The 12,296-nt window shown below is 37.2% G+C and overlaps 1 protein-coding gene across 2 annotated transcripts in view; it reads left to right on the forward strand.

The window, feature by feature from the left end:
• The first annotated feature begins 805 nt into the window (after window positions 1-805).
• Window positions 806-12,296, forward strand: part of LOC144968537 (NADPH--cytochrome P450 reductase-like) — a 47,840-nt gene continuing 36,349 nt past the window's right edge. The window contains exons 1-2 of one of the 2 annotated variants that reach the window (XM_078907000.1): window positions 810-939; window positions 1,588-1,765. The gene's annotated coding sequence lies outside the window, so the exon portion shown is untranslated. Of the gene's footprint in view, window positions 940-1,587; window positions 1,766-12,296 lie in introns of both variants that reach the window. The other variant, XM_078906999.1, reaches the window with a different exon arrangement.

The following is a 12,296-nucleotide window of genomic DNA, read 5'->3' on the forward strand; positions in this document are numbered from 1 at the left end:
ACAGCAATGAATATAAAGAAGCTAATACGAGTATAAAACATGAGTGTAAGAGAGCAAAAGAAGCTTATATGGAACTTGAATGTCACAGAACTGTACTACTAAAACAATCTGACACCAAACAATTCTACCGGTCACTACAAGATCTGAGTGGAAAACGACCAACCATGGCAAGAAAATGCGTTAAAGATTCAAACGGTAATATACTTAACGACAGCAACGAAATTTTGGAACGTTGGGCAGAATATATAGAAAATCTTTACGCGGATGACAAAAGAAGGGCGTGCTTGGATATAGAAACCTCTATTGTGAATACGGGTCCCCAGAATGCAAGAAGTAGAAGCTTCTTGCAAAAAAAGAAGAAAATGGGGAACGCGGTAGGCCAAGAATAGAATTGATTATCGCCCTTGACTAGCTGGAATAGGCATTCTGACAAAAGCCTGTAATGTCATATGTGAAAAGGCTACCCTGCCTAAAGTTTTAAGACAGTCGGTATTCATATAAATTTAACTTTACGTTCATGGTTAAACATCAAAACACTTTTGAAACCGGGATTAACTCTCGACTCCATGTTCCTCCTATACCTTTGAAGGATCACACACACACACACACACACACACACACACGCTCAAATTTAATCTTTAGAATCTAGAAAAAATTATAGATAAGTAAGTAGCTAGTTTGACGGGGGTACAAAAAAAAAAAAAGAGTACAAGATTCGTCACCGGAACCTTTGACATCGCATCGCTAGCGACCGCTTTCGGAACGGTCGGCTAAAACTGAGGACGAAGGTCATTGTGACGTCAACAATTGTTACGAAAGTAGACACTTCCTTTTAGTTGTGGCCGGGTTACAACGGATGGACGGACACTGACCTGTTGGAACTTCAGGTTGTTATGAAATTAACCCACTTTAATTCTTAATCTCTACTTTCCTACCAAGGTAAGTTGATTATGTAATTATTTTATTTTATAAGGTTCTTTACGAGTGTCTATCTAAATACTTTGCCTTTCCCCTTGGATTTCATTTTTTTTTCTATCGAAATACGATAAGTTAAGTAAAGATAAGACAAGACAGTAAGACAGACAGTGAAATGAAACCAGACAGTGTCGTGTGAGTGATGGCCAAGCCGAGACTGAGAGACGAATGCGAGTTTCAGCTTCATTCATGATGGATAGAGGGGGGGGGGGGGTCACGTACGATCTCCATTTTTTTCATTGTGTTAATTGCCATTGCCACTAATGACATATGTTTCTGCGGGTCCCAGTGCCCAGTCCCATGTTTAAGGTTACGCATGTTTAATTTTAGGCACTGGTTAAGGAGAGAGGTCCCTGTCGCCATCTTGCTTTGTATACACAGATACCATGTCCAGATGGTTTAAAGTCTTCCAAGGCTAAATATTAGTATTAGCCAATTTTTTTTCTGTGCTTGAATTATTTCTAGCAGTAGCAGCCAAATAGCCAATTTTTAAAAAAGATGTTGCCATTTCATTTATCATTTTTTTAAACGTGCCATGTTTATGATAATTTAAGAAGGAATGAGAAGAACAAGATTTTTAAAAAAATCTTCCTCCTTTTACTTTAAACCCAGATTGTCAGATTGACAAAGAGGAGTATTGTCAACAACAAAAAAAGAACGACACCCCCCCCCCCCTCCCTACGTGACAAAAGATCCACGGTGAAAACATTAATTGAAAGAGTTGCTAGACTGAAGAGCTTTTGGAAGGCCTGCCCATGGTTGTTGAATTAAATTGCAGTTGACAGATTTGGTAGATTTGATAAGTCTTAATTAAAATGATGGGATATAATTAAGGGACTTGGCCCATGTTATTATGTACAATCATAATTGAAGTATATTGTTGTAATTGATAAAATAATTATAAAAGCCTAAATATGAACTTTTATATTGCACATTTCCACGGATTCGTCATTGTCAATGCACCTCGTGTTTCATTTATTCCCCCATCAGTCCATATATAACTCGTACACTATTCGTCATTGCCTATTACTAGGTATTCGTTCACACCTGAGTTGAGTGGGATGATTTGTGTAAAGTGCCTTACTCAAGGACACAACATTAGGACCAGAATTTTTCTTGATCACTGTCACACATCCGGTCAGACCATGCTTAACATCACTTGATTTTGTGACAAGATGAGGGAATTAGAATAGAGGAGGAAAGCATGGAATTTGAAATAAAATCTATTTTTTAATTTGTAAGTATTTCATATAAGCTACTTATCCCTTGCATTGGATTACAGTAGACTCAGGATAAAACGATGCCCAGCAGAACAGGAGATCGACTTAAGCAATGTCAACGTATCCAGAGTGCATTGTATAGTGAAAATAGGTTTGGGGATTGGTAGTCTACCCCCACCCTTCGTGATCATAATCTTAATTTAAAGGAAATTTTTAAGAATTTAAGATGCCCCCAATCTTCTTTAGGGAAGAGGAAAAAGAAACAACTACAAAATTCCAGGTATTCTGGTTGCTATTCAAAACATTGGTAAAATGATTCTGCTTGCATGGACATGATGAGCCTATCAACAGAGGAGACATGTAGCCTACTGTCAATACAATAGCCAACCAGGATTTTTTACTAATTTACTACCTCTTCTTATTTTATAAACAAACCTTTTGCCAGTCAGAAACAATCTATAACCTTTACAATTATTGTAGGAAACTTTTGGCCAGTTCATTCTCCTATGACCAACACATGTTGTAGCTTTGAATGGTCCTTTTCACATATTCTTTATCAGAACATGTAAGCGTCAACTTCTATGGCTTCATTTAATGATTCAATCATGCCTCTGCTAGTATTCACCTTGTAGTTTTTTGGTGCTAGTGTAATGCTATATTTTCACTTGTTTTCCCCTCAATCAGCCTCCCATCACCACTTGTTTTTGTTCACGCTTATCAACATTTATTATACTGCACTTGCATTCCTGGTTTCAATTTTACCCTCAAGTTATTGAAATTATTGCCCTTTATTTTTTTCTCCGATTTTAATTTTATAAAATTCATTCCTCCACTTCGGTTCAATTTTGATTGTTGAGTTTTATATAAGTACTTTATTATCCATATCAATAACTAAGCCCATGGTGTGCTTAGGAATTTGAGTCTGAGTCACAAGAGTGCATGTTTGTTTGTTACAACAAACACATTGGAGATGATTTAAAATATGAACTGAAACCAGCTTGACTTTGACCCAACAACTTTCATTACTCTGTACATGACGATGATCAGCTACTGGTTTTCTATACTGATATTTGTTTTATCTTATCGAAGTAATGGTCAACTTTGCATCGAAGTAAAAAAAAAAAAATTTTTTTAAAGGTATTGACAGATAGTACTAATAAATGTAAACAGTTTAAACCAATAGTGTCTGCATGCAGTACCTGACAATGTATGATTAGTTCACAGTGTTAATTACAGTATGGCTTCGGCATTTTAGGAAATGCATGGCTGATTTCAATGTGTGTAAAATGTAAGATATTTATAAAATTAAGGTCAAGGGGAGGGGTGCTAATTAGTGCTGGTGTGTTATAGGGATTTTTGTATTATGGACATTCTCCTTTGTCAAGAAAGATGATCAAGAGCTGGTACAGAATTTCTTCTTGATAAAGGCTTAAGGCTGAAATATTGTGCAACTCTTTTGTTTTGCCAAGCTATTTTTTGCTTTAACTTTAACTAGCAATCCTAAGTGTTACGAATTATGAATTTATAAATAATGGGTTGATGATACATGGCATCAAGGTTGCTGTTATTCAGTATGTTAAAAACCCTCCACTTTTTTCCTATCACCTGGTGAATGGAATAAAGTAATTATGTAATGTCTTTTTTACAGGAGTTCAGTTTCATATAAGGGTTGGTCAATGTGTTCATGTAAAAGTTCAGTAATTTTTTTCCTCCTGATTCAACAACCCTGATGACATTTCCTTTACCTTACTCTTGACATCAGTCTGTCCCTTGCCCTTGGCATGTGTCTGCTATTTAGTACCATAGTCGTATGTAGTGAACTGTTTGTTTTCTTTTCTGCTTTCCCCCATGACAGGCCCTTCTTTTTAAAGTCTTTTCTGACAGTTTCATTCCAATTTAGGTCTGCGCTGTTTTCTTTTTCCAGCTGATTTCTAACTCAGGGTTGCTTTTTGAAAATCTTTTAATATTCATCATTGTCATTTGTCTAAACAATTCCAGTCTTTTGTCATCTCAGATAACTCTATTATTCAAGTAGAATCATATTTTCTCTTTAAACTGAAGAAATCTTTGCAAGGGCCAGGAAATAGTCTGATTAGCAGTGCTGATGGTTTTCCTCGGAACTGCAGAAATCCGCATTTTAAAAATTACATTGCCGTCTCTTCCCTCCTTAATATATTGGCAATGATAGAGTTGATGTGTGATGGAATATTAAGTTGCAGTTTCTCACTCTTCAGAAGTTAGAGTATCAATAATAAGTTATCATCTCAGTTGCTTTAAAGGATGGGGACATGCAGTAAAAATGGGGCAATTGCTCAAAATGTTTCTGATTTTTCACATTTTGTCATCATCAGTAGTGGATTAGGCAAATATTTTTAGACAGACTCGACCTTGGTGTTAAATTTGCCCAATTGAAAAGCCTCAGTAATAATCCAACACAAATGACTTCGCATTGTCAGTTTTGTCTGCAGGTTAAGAATAATACTTGGAAGATTTTTGCAGAATGGATCTTCTTCTTTTCTTCTTCTTCTTCTTCTTCTTCTTCTTCTTCTTCTTCTTCTTCTTCTTCTTCTTCTTCTTCTTTCTTCTTCTTCTTCTTCTTCTTCTTCTTCTTCTTCTTCTTCTTCTTCTTCTTCTTCTTCTTCTTCTTCTTCTTCTTCTTCTTCTTCTTCTTCAAGGATTATTCAATGTACCATATTATAATGCAGTGATGCCAAAACTCCGGTTTCACCGGAAAAAACTCCGGTCTGGAGCGAAAAATTCCGGGTTCCGGGCAACTTCCGTGAAATTCCGGTGAGGTCAATTTGTGCCAAGGATACCCCCCCTCCTCCAACCACCACATCATCATCACTGCCACTAGTATTACAACCATCATCACTACCACTACTACTGCAACCACCACCACATCATCATCATTACCACTACTACTACAACCACCACATCATCATCAGTACCACACCTACTACTACAATCACCGCCACCACATCATTATCACTACCACAACTACCATCACTATTACAACCACCACCACCACATCATCATCACTACCACAACTACTACAACCACGACACCACATTATCACTACCAATTCTACTACACCACCACCGCCACATTATTACTACCATTACTACTACAACCACCACCACATCATCATCACTACCACTACTACTACAACCACCACCACCACCACGTCATCGTCATTGCCACTACTACTACAACCACCACCACCACATCATCATTACCACTGCTACTACAACCACCACCACCACATCATCACTACCACTACTACTACAATCACCACCACCACATTATCTCATCATTACCACTACTGCTACAACTATCACCACCACATCATCATCACTACCACTAATACTACTACAACCACCACCACATCATCATCACTACCACTAATACTGCTACAACCACCACCACATCATCATCACTACCACTACTACTGCAACCACCACCATCATCACTGCAAACTACCACTACAACTACAACCATCACTACCACTACAACCACCACCACATCATCACTACCACTGCTACTACAACCACCACAACCACATCATCATAACTACTACTACTACTACTACTACTACTACTACTACTACTACTACTACTACTACTACTACTACTACTACTACTACTACTACTACTACTACTACTGCTACTACTACACTACTACTACTACTACTACTACTACTACTACTACTACTACTACTACTACGACTACTACTACAACCACCACTACAACATCATCATCATCATTACCACCACTACTACAACCACCACCACCACCACATCATCACTACTGCAACCACCACCACCACCACATTATCATCACTTCCACGACTACTACTACAACCCCCACCATCATCATTATCACTACTATTACAACTACCGCTACCACATCATCATCACTACCATTTGTACTACAACCACCATCACCTCACATCAACATCACTACAACCACCACCACATCATTATCATCACAACTACAACTACTAATACCACTATACCACCACCACATCATCACTACAACTACTACTTCAACCACCACATACCGCCACCATTTCATCATCACTACCACTACAACAACAACCATTGTCACATATTCATCATCACTCCCACTATTACTACAACCACCAACACCACATCGTCCTCAAAACCACCAGTACTGCAATCTCTACCATTAGGTTTTGGCGCTTGACTTCATTTGAAATAAGGAAACTTTGGGATTGTATTTGGCAATGTGTTTATGTATCATAATATAATTCTAATCAATTATCTGTTTAGAACTATACACTATGTAAACACAATGCCAAATACTATTCCAATTCCTTTTTCGTGTGTGCGGAAATTCCTCTTTCGTCATTGAAATTCTACGAGTGGTGTCTGAAATTCCTGTGAGCCAAATTGAAAGTTGGCGTCTCTGTATAATGAACTTTGGTGCTTGAAGATGTTACTGACTACACATTGATACCAAACGATTAAAAAGATCAGGGCTGTCAGATTCCGTTACATCCGATGGTAGATGATTCCATAGTTTGATAGAAGATGGGGGAAAGTGAATTGAGGTGGGCATTTGATCTTGATGGGGGTATTGTCCCAATTAAAGATTAAGTGGCCCGTTCCGAAGGAGCAAAAATTAAAATAATGACATTTATAGTGATTAATAATACTTCATGGCATCACAAAGGGAATTTTTTCGATAAGATCTGTTGTGATTTACATATTAAAATGGATAGATAATATAAATATGTAATTTTATATGTAAACAACTGAGTTCCGATTTTACAGCCAGAGTTGGGCTAAATATATATGTATGGGGCTGTGCCAAAAGGTTATTTTCGTAACATTGGCCACAAAAAAGTACTCCAAATACTTAATCAATTTGTAAAACTAATAACAAAATCTGTTTGGGTTGAATAATGAAAAGTAATTTAAAGACTGGCAAGAAAAGTAGAATTTATCTTTTTAAAGGGTCGAAAACAGTGTGGACAAAGTATTTTGGACACTTTAAAGAGCTATAACTAGTATAATTTTGATATCAGTTTGTCAGTTTTCAAAATTTATCTTTTACTTAGAGAAACGGATGAAAACGAATTTTGTTATTAGTTTTTCAAAGTAACATAGTATTGGGGTATTTTAGTGTATATCTGAATAACTTCAACACTGTAAATTGTAGAGGTAGCATAACACTTAAATCAATAAATCAATATTTACCATATACAATAATAATGTATAATACGTTGTGCGTGAGTAAAGGAGAGATTAGTAATTAAGATTATGGACTTTTATTTTCTTTTATAATAAATATGTTCATTTTAAATAATGGTAAACTACGCAGAATAATGTGAAGTAGTCTCTTGCACAATCAACGGATGTTTTGATATTGTTTTGTTTTTTGCTTGTTTTTTTTTTTTTTTAGTGGGTGATCTGCTTCCATATGCTCCAAAGATTCTTAGATTATTTCCAATGTTTGAATATATGTCTTGTCAGTAGATTTTAATCTTGGAATTGGAATAAGATTCTTGTGATCTCCTGAGAACTTTCATCTGATACCAATGGGTGATGTGCAGGTACTGATAAAGCTATCTCTTGGGAAAGGGAGGGAGGGGGTATTCATCCTCACAGACGTCATGTCTTATCTTGAATGTCAAGTGTTTCTGTTAGCCTTTTGTGAAGTGCTTTGAGAACATTAAGTGGACGTTGATATATATAGAATCTCGGGGCGTGTCTCTTTTATTTTTATTCTTCCTTCTCTTCTTCTTCTTCAACCTTCATTTCATTTCCTATTTGATTGGAGAAAAAAATTGTCGCAAAAAGACTGCAAGATCGCACAGAAGGAACAATTTGTCAGTCCCGTACAATATGCGACACATACGCCGTAGATGTGGGACGAGGTATCAAGAAGCTTGTGATTGTTACTTGTTTGACTTTTGATTGGATGTTCTCTGTTTATTACATCCTCTCGTGTGAACTGGTTCCGATTTCGTTATCAGCTAAAGATAAAGTCTGCTGGTTTTAATTGCGTGTTTAACACGGCAGTCACAGGCAAAGAGGACAAATGAGAACCTTGTCTTCATACCTCCCATCGTAAGCACTACAAACACCATTGTACTGTAAAATAAAGTGAGGTCATCAAAATGAGGATTAATTATGACTACATCTGGTGACAGTCTGAGCATTCCCCACCCTTACCCCGCTTCCAGCATCGTGTCAACGTCACCAAGAGTGGACCCAGTGCCAATGACCACCCCCCCCCCCCCTCTTTTTTTTTTCCTCGTATCGTTTTAATGAACTGCTGAGCCAGCCTATAGATAGTTCGAAGATGACGTCACTCAGGTCTTTGTTATTGTTTTTTGCCATCCGCGTTTATGAACTGTATTAACCAGACTATAAACGTTCATGGATACACACAGTTTTGTGTGTTGGTCCATTATACTTCCGGATGGCAATGTAATGAGCTTCTTAGCCAAGCGCATACTATGTGTATATAGACACAGATAACCACGCCTCTCGGACCGTCGTCATAATGTAAAAAAAAAATGACTGATTGGTAAACAAAGCAAACAACACTAAGTAAAATACACAGTGTATGATGAATAAAACCGACACAGAAATCTATGTGTAAACAAACGTTTATATGATCAAGAAAATCGTGTGATAACTAGTCACCCATTTGGCGGATGATTACAATAACAATGCTCAAAGAAAGGTCGAATTCATCACTTTATTGTTTATACACAACCATGTTTTCCGAGCACGTGTGAAGGTGTGTTAAAATTCCATGTTTTGATAGGTCAAAAATCTACTGGTTTATTAATTGGAACTGTGTTTTCAGTCCACCAGTGGTGGAAATCATTAGAAACGGACAGGCATAAAATTTATGGCAATTCAACGACTTAATAATATCATTTACATCGTTTTATTTACTCTCGAAAAGTCTTGATTGAGAGTTGTTCGAATTCGCGCCTTAAATAATCTCAATTCTCGATACCGATATATCAATTATTCACGAGATTCTTACCGTGGCCTCCAGATAGCCATTGGCCTGGCCAATTTGGCCAAAATTGGCCACACAGAGAATAATATTTCTACAATTAATTTGAAATTAACATTTATATCTTTTTAAAATTTCTCCTAGTCCGATAGAATTTTTGTGATTATCAAAACTGATGAGTTTTCCAAGGAGATCAAAGTTTTAGTATTGTTTGTCCAAGTAAGGTTCTATTTGATTACTTTTCACATCGAGCACGGCTGCCCCCGGGCAGTCTTGACTTTGTCTTCTTCCAGTATCCTTTTCTTTCAAAATCATTCCTTGTCCTTTGTCTTGTAGGGTTAGTCTATTGTTCATTGTCTATCATGTCATGTAAAACTAGACTTTTTTGACTGCTGTCCCATTTCTTCCTTTCTACTACCCCTAAAATGACCTCAATGTTTTATAAGCGCCATCAAACCTTTAAAAACAATAGAGTCCTTAAAATAATGTAGAGTCATCTTCCTTGCGGCTCATGCCGATATTGCCTACACCAAAAGTGTCCGTAACCTTATAAATGAGGATAGGAGGCAAAAGTAAAAAAAAAAAAAAATGTGCGAGTACAAGTAGCTACAAAGCAGTCGTTAACCTCTCTCTCTCTCTCTCTCTCTCTCTCTCTCTCTCTCTCTCTCTCTCTCTCTCTCTCTCTCTCTCTCTCTCTCTCTCTCTCTCTCTCTCTCTCTGAAGCTCTCTGAAACATATTCAAGACCTTATAACTATAAAGTTGTTCTCTTTTCTTTTTTTTTTCTTTCTTTTTTTTTTGTTTGGTTGTTGGTTTATGTTTTGTTTGTTTTTTCTTTTCTTTTTTTTTTTTTTTCGTTTTTCTACGGACTCAATTGTTACGTACAAGGAATGCACACGGCAATAACAACTGTGTTCTAAATTAAAATAATAATCTTAAAAGGGAGTACAAGTAAATAAATGTAAAAAGTCGATCAAACTTCTCGAGTCACCAGGAATGGTGTCGACGTGTTGAAGTTGAAAATTAAGAAATTTTTTTCCAAGGGATTACAAAAAAATTGATACATTGGTATCGAGAATTGAGATCTATTTCAGGCGCCAGATTTCGAACAACACTCAATCAAGACTTTTCGAGAGTAAATAAAACGCTGTTAAATGATATTATTAAGTCGTTGAATTGCCATAATATAATTTTATGCCTGTCCATTTCTGATGATGCCTATTATAGGCTCAGTAACAAATGTCGTCAGTATCAATTAAGGTAAGTATAGACGATATTGGTCCTTTTTAAATATTTTTATTTCCGGTGGACTGAAAACACAGTTCCTTTTGCTAATGGGAGCGATCTATATTCATGTTTTCGTCCAACCGAGTCATCAATCACGTGATTTGTTGCTGTCCAACGATTGGACATTTCTGAACAAATGTAAACACGTTCCTTTGTTTATGGAAGTTGTAAACATACCCATGTGTCAAGCTGAACACAATGACCAATCGTAATGTTAGATAGTTCAAAATCTGTGAACACTTTTCACTATGTAGGTCACTTTTTGAGCACATTTGTAATGTTACCAATGACCTCGAGCACATGAAAAGTAAATATAGATCATGCCCATTAATTTGCATTTTCCGTTTCATCACTGAGGTGATAACTGTTTTTTTTTTTTTTTTGTTTTTTTTGCAAGGGAAGTAATGTGAGGAATAGTGGCGACCATATGTTAGTAGAAAAGTGCCAGAAGACAAAAGAGAATAAAAAAATTTCGCGGCGGTGGTGGGGTTACAAACCGTTTGTACCTGCGACCTATGTGTTTGTGTTGAGAGTATTGGCTATTAAGCTTAACTGCTGGTCAGGTAACTTGGCAATGGTTGTGTGGTGAACCCGCGGTCTCCAGAAATCGCTGAGAGAGAGCTCAAGGAATGACCTGAGTTTGAAACGAATATTTTTGTGTTCATGGATAGCTCATACGGTAGAGTCACGCTCTCACCGGCCAGGCGGAGTTGTCGTACCAATAATCTGGCCCCCCGGAAATATGCAAAAAAAATATCCCAAATTATGCGGGAGATATTGCAAATTATGCGGGGGGAAAAGGCAAATTATGCAAGGGAAATTACAAATTATGCAAAACAAGAAAAAAGTAATAAATCGCTGTCTAAATTTTTCCATTGCTTTATTTACATTTAACCAATTCAAAAATAAAGAACTACAACGCAAATTCAAAACTTAATTTTTTGTTGTAGCACAGACAAGCTAGAAGTCGTAGAGACGTTGTGCTAAGACTCCTGCGACTGTCTGACAATATCAGATTGTAAACAGAAAAACTGCGCTCAGCATCAGCGCTGTTGATCGTGGTGTATATGTACCACTTGGCACAAGCAGCCAAAGCTGGCACTTCATCAGAAATGGACTGCCAAAAATGTGGCACGTCAACAGAAGAGGTGATGGAGTTCTTCACGGCGAGGGGCCCCAAGCTGCCGGGTCTACCTCTTGATCTCCTCCTCGGGTACAGTTTTCAGCTTTGTGAGGCTCTCAAGTTGATCCCAAGGTGGAGACAGGAGCAGCTTAGCAGGGTAGATCTCAAGAAGACAAATCAAATCGTACAATTGGAATTGGAATAACATCCCTTTAAAGTTAAATGGAAGTCACTGTCACGTATTTGGGAACATCGTCGGACTTTTTTGGTTTCATTTTTCTTCATACAATGGTCATAAATTCACGCTAAAAACCATATTTTGCATAATTATGCGGTAGAAGGTGAATTATGCGGCCGCATTGCGGTAAGTGGCAAATTATGCGGCCGCATCGGTCGCGTTTTCCTGGGGGGCCAGAATAATGTCGCAGGTTCAAACCCCACCACCGCCGCGAAAATTTGTTATTCTCTATTGTCTTCTGGCACTTTTCTTCTTACTTCATCTCTTGTTGTTACCAACTTAAGTGCCTGTTCCACTCACTTTTCCGACCATACGTTACTTGCATAGCATTTTGATGGTTTCTTTTAACAGTGTTAACCCTGTAAATCTTTTGTGGTTTAAAAATGTTATTTTTTTCCTTTATAGTTTTTACTCATTTTCTGTTATTTTTTGTAATGGTCAGAGATTTGA

The sequence above is a fragment of the Berghia stephanieae genome, chromosome 3, assembly GCF_034508935.2.
Source record: "Berghia stephanieae isolate SIO BIC M18660-M18661 chromosome 3, UCSD_Bste_1.3, whole genome shotgun sequence".
NCBI classification, from domain to species: domain Eukaryota; kingdom Metazoa; phylum Mollusca; class Gastropoda; order Nudibranchia; family Aeolidiidae; genus Berghia; species Berghia stephanieae.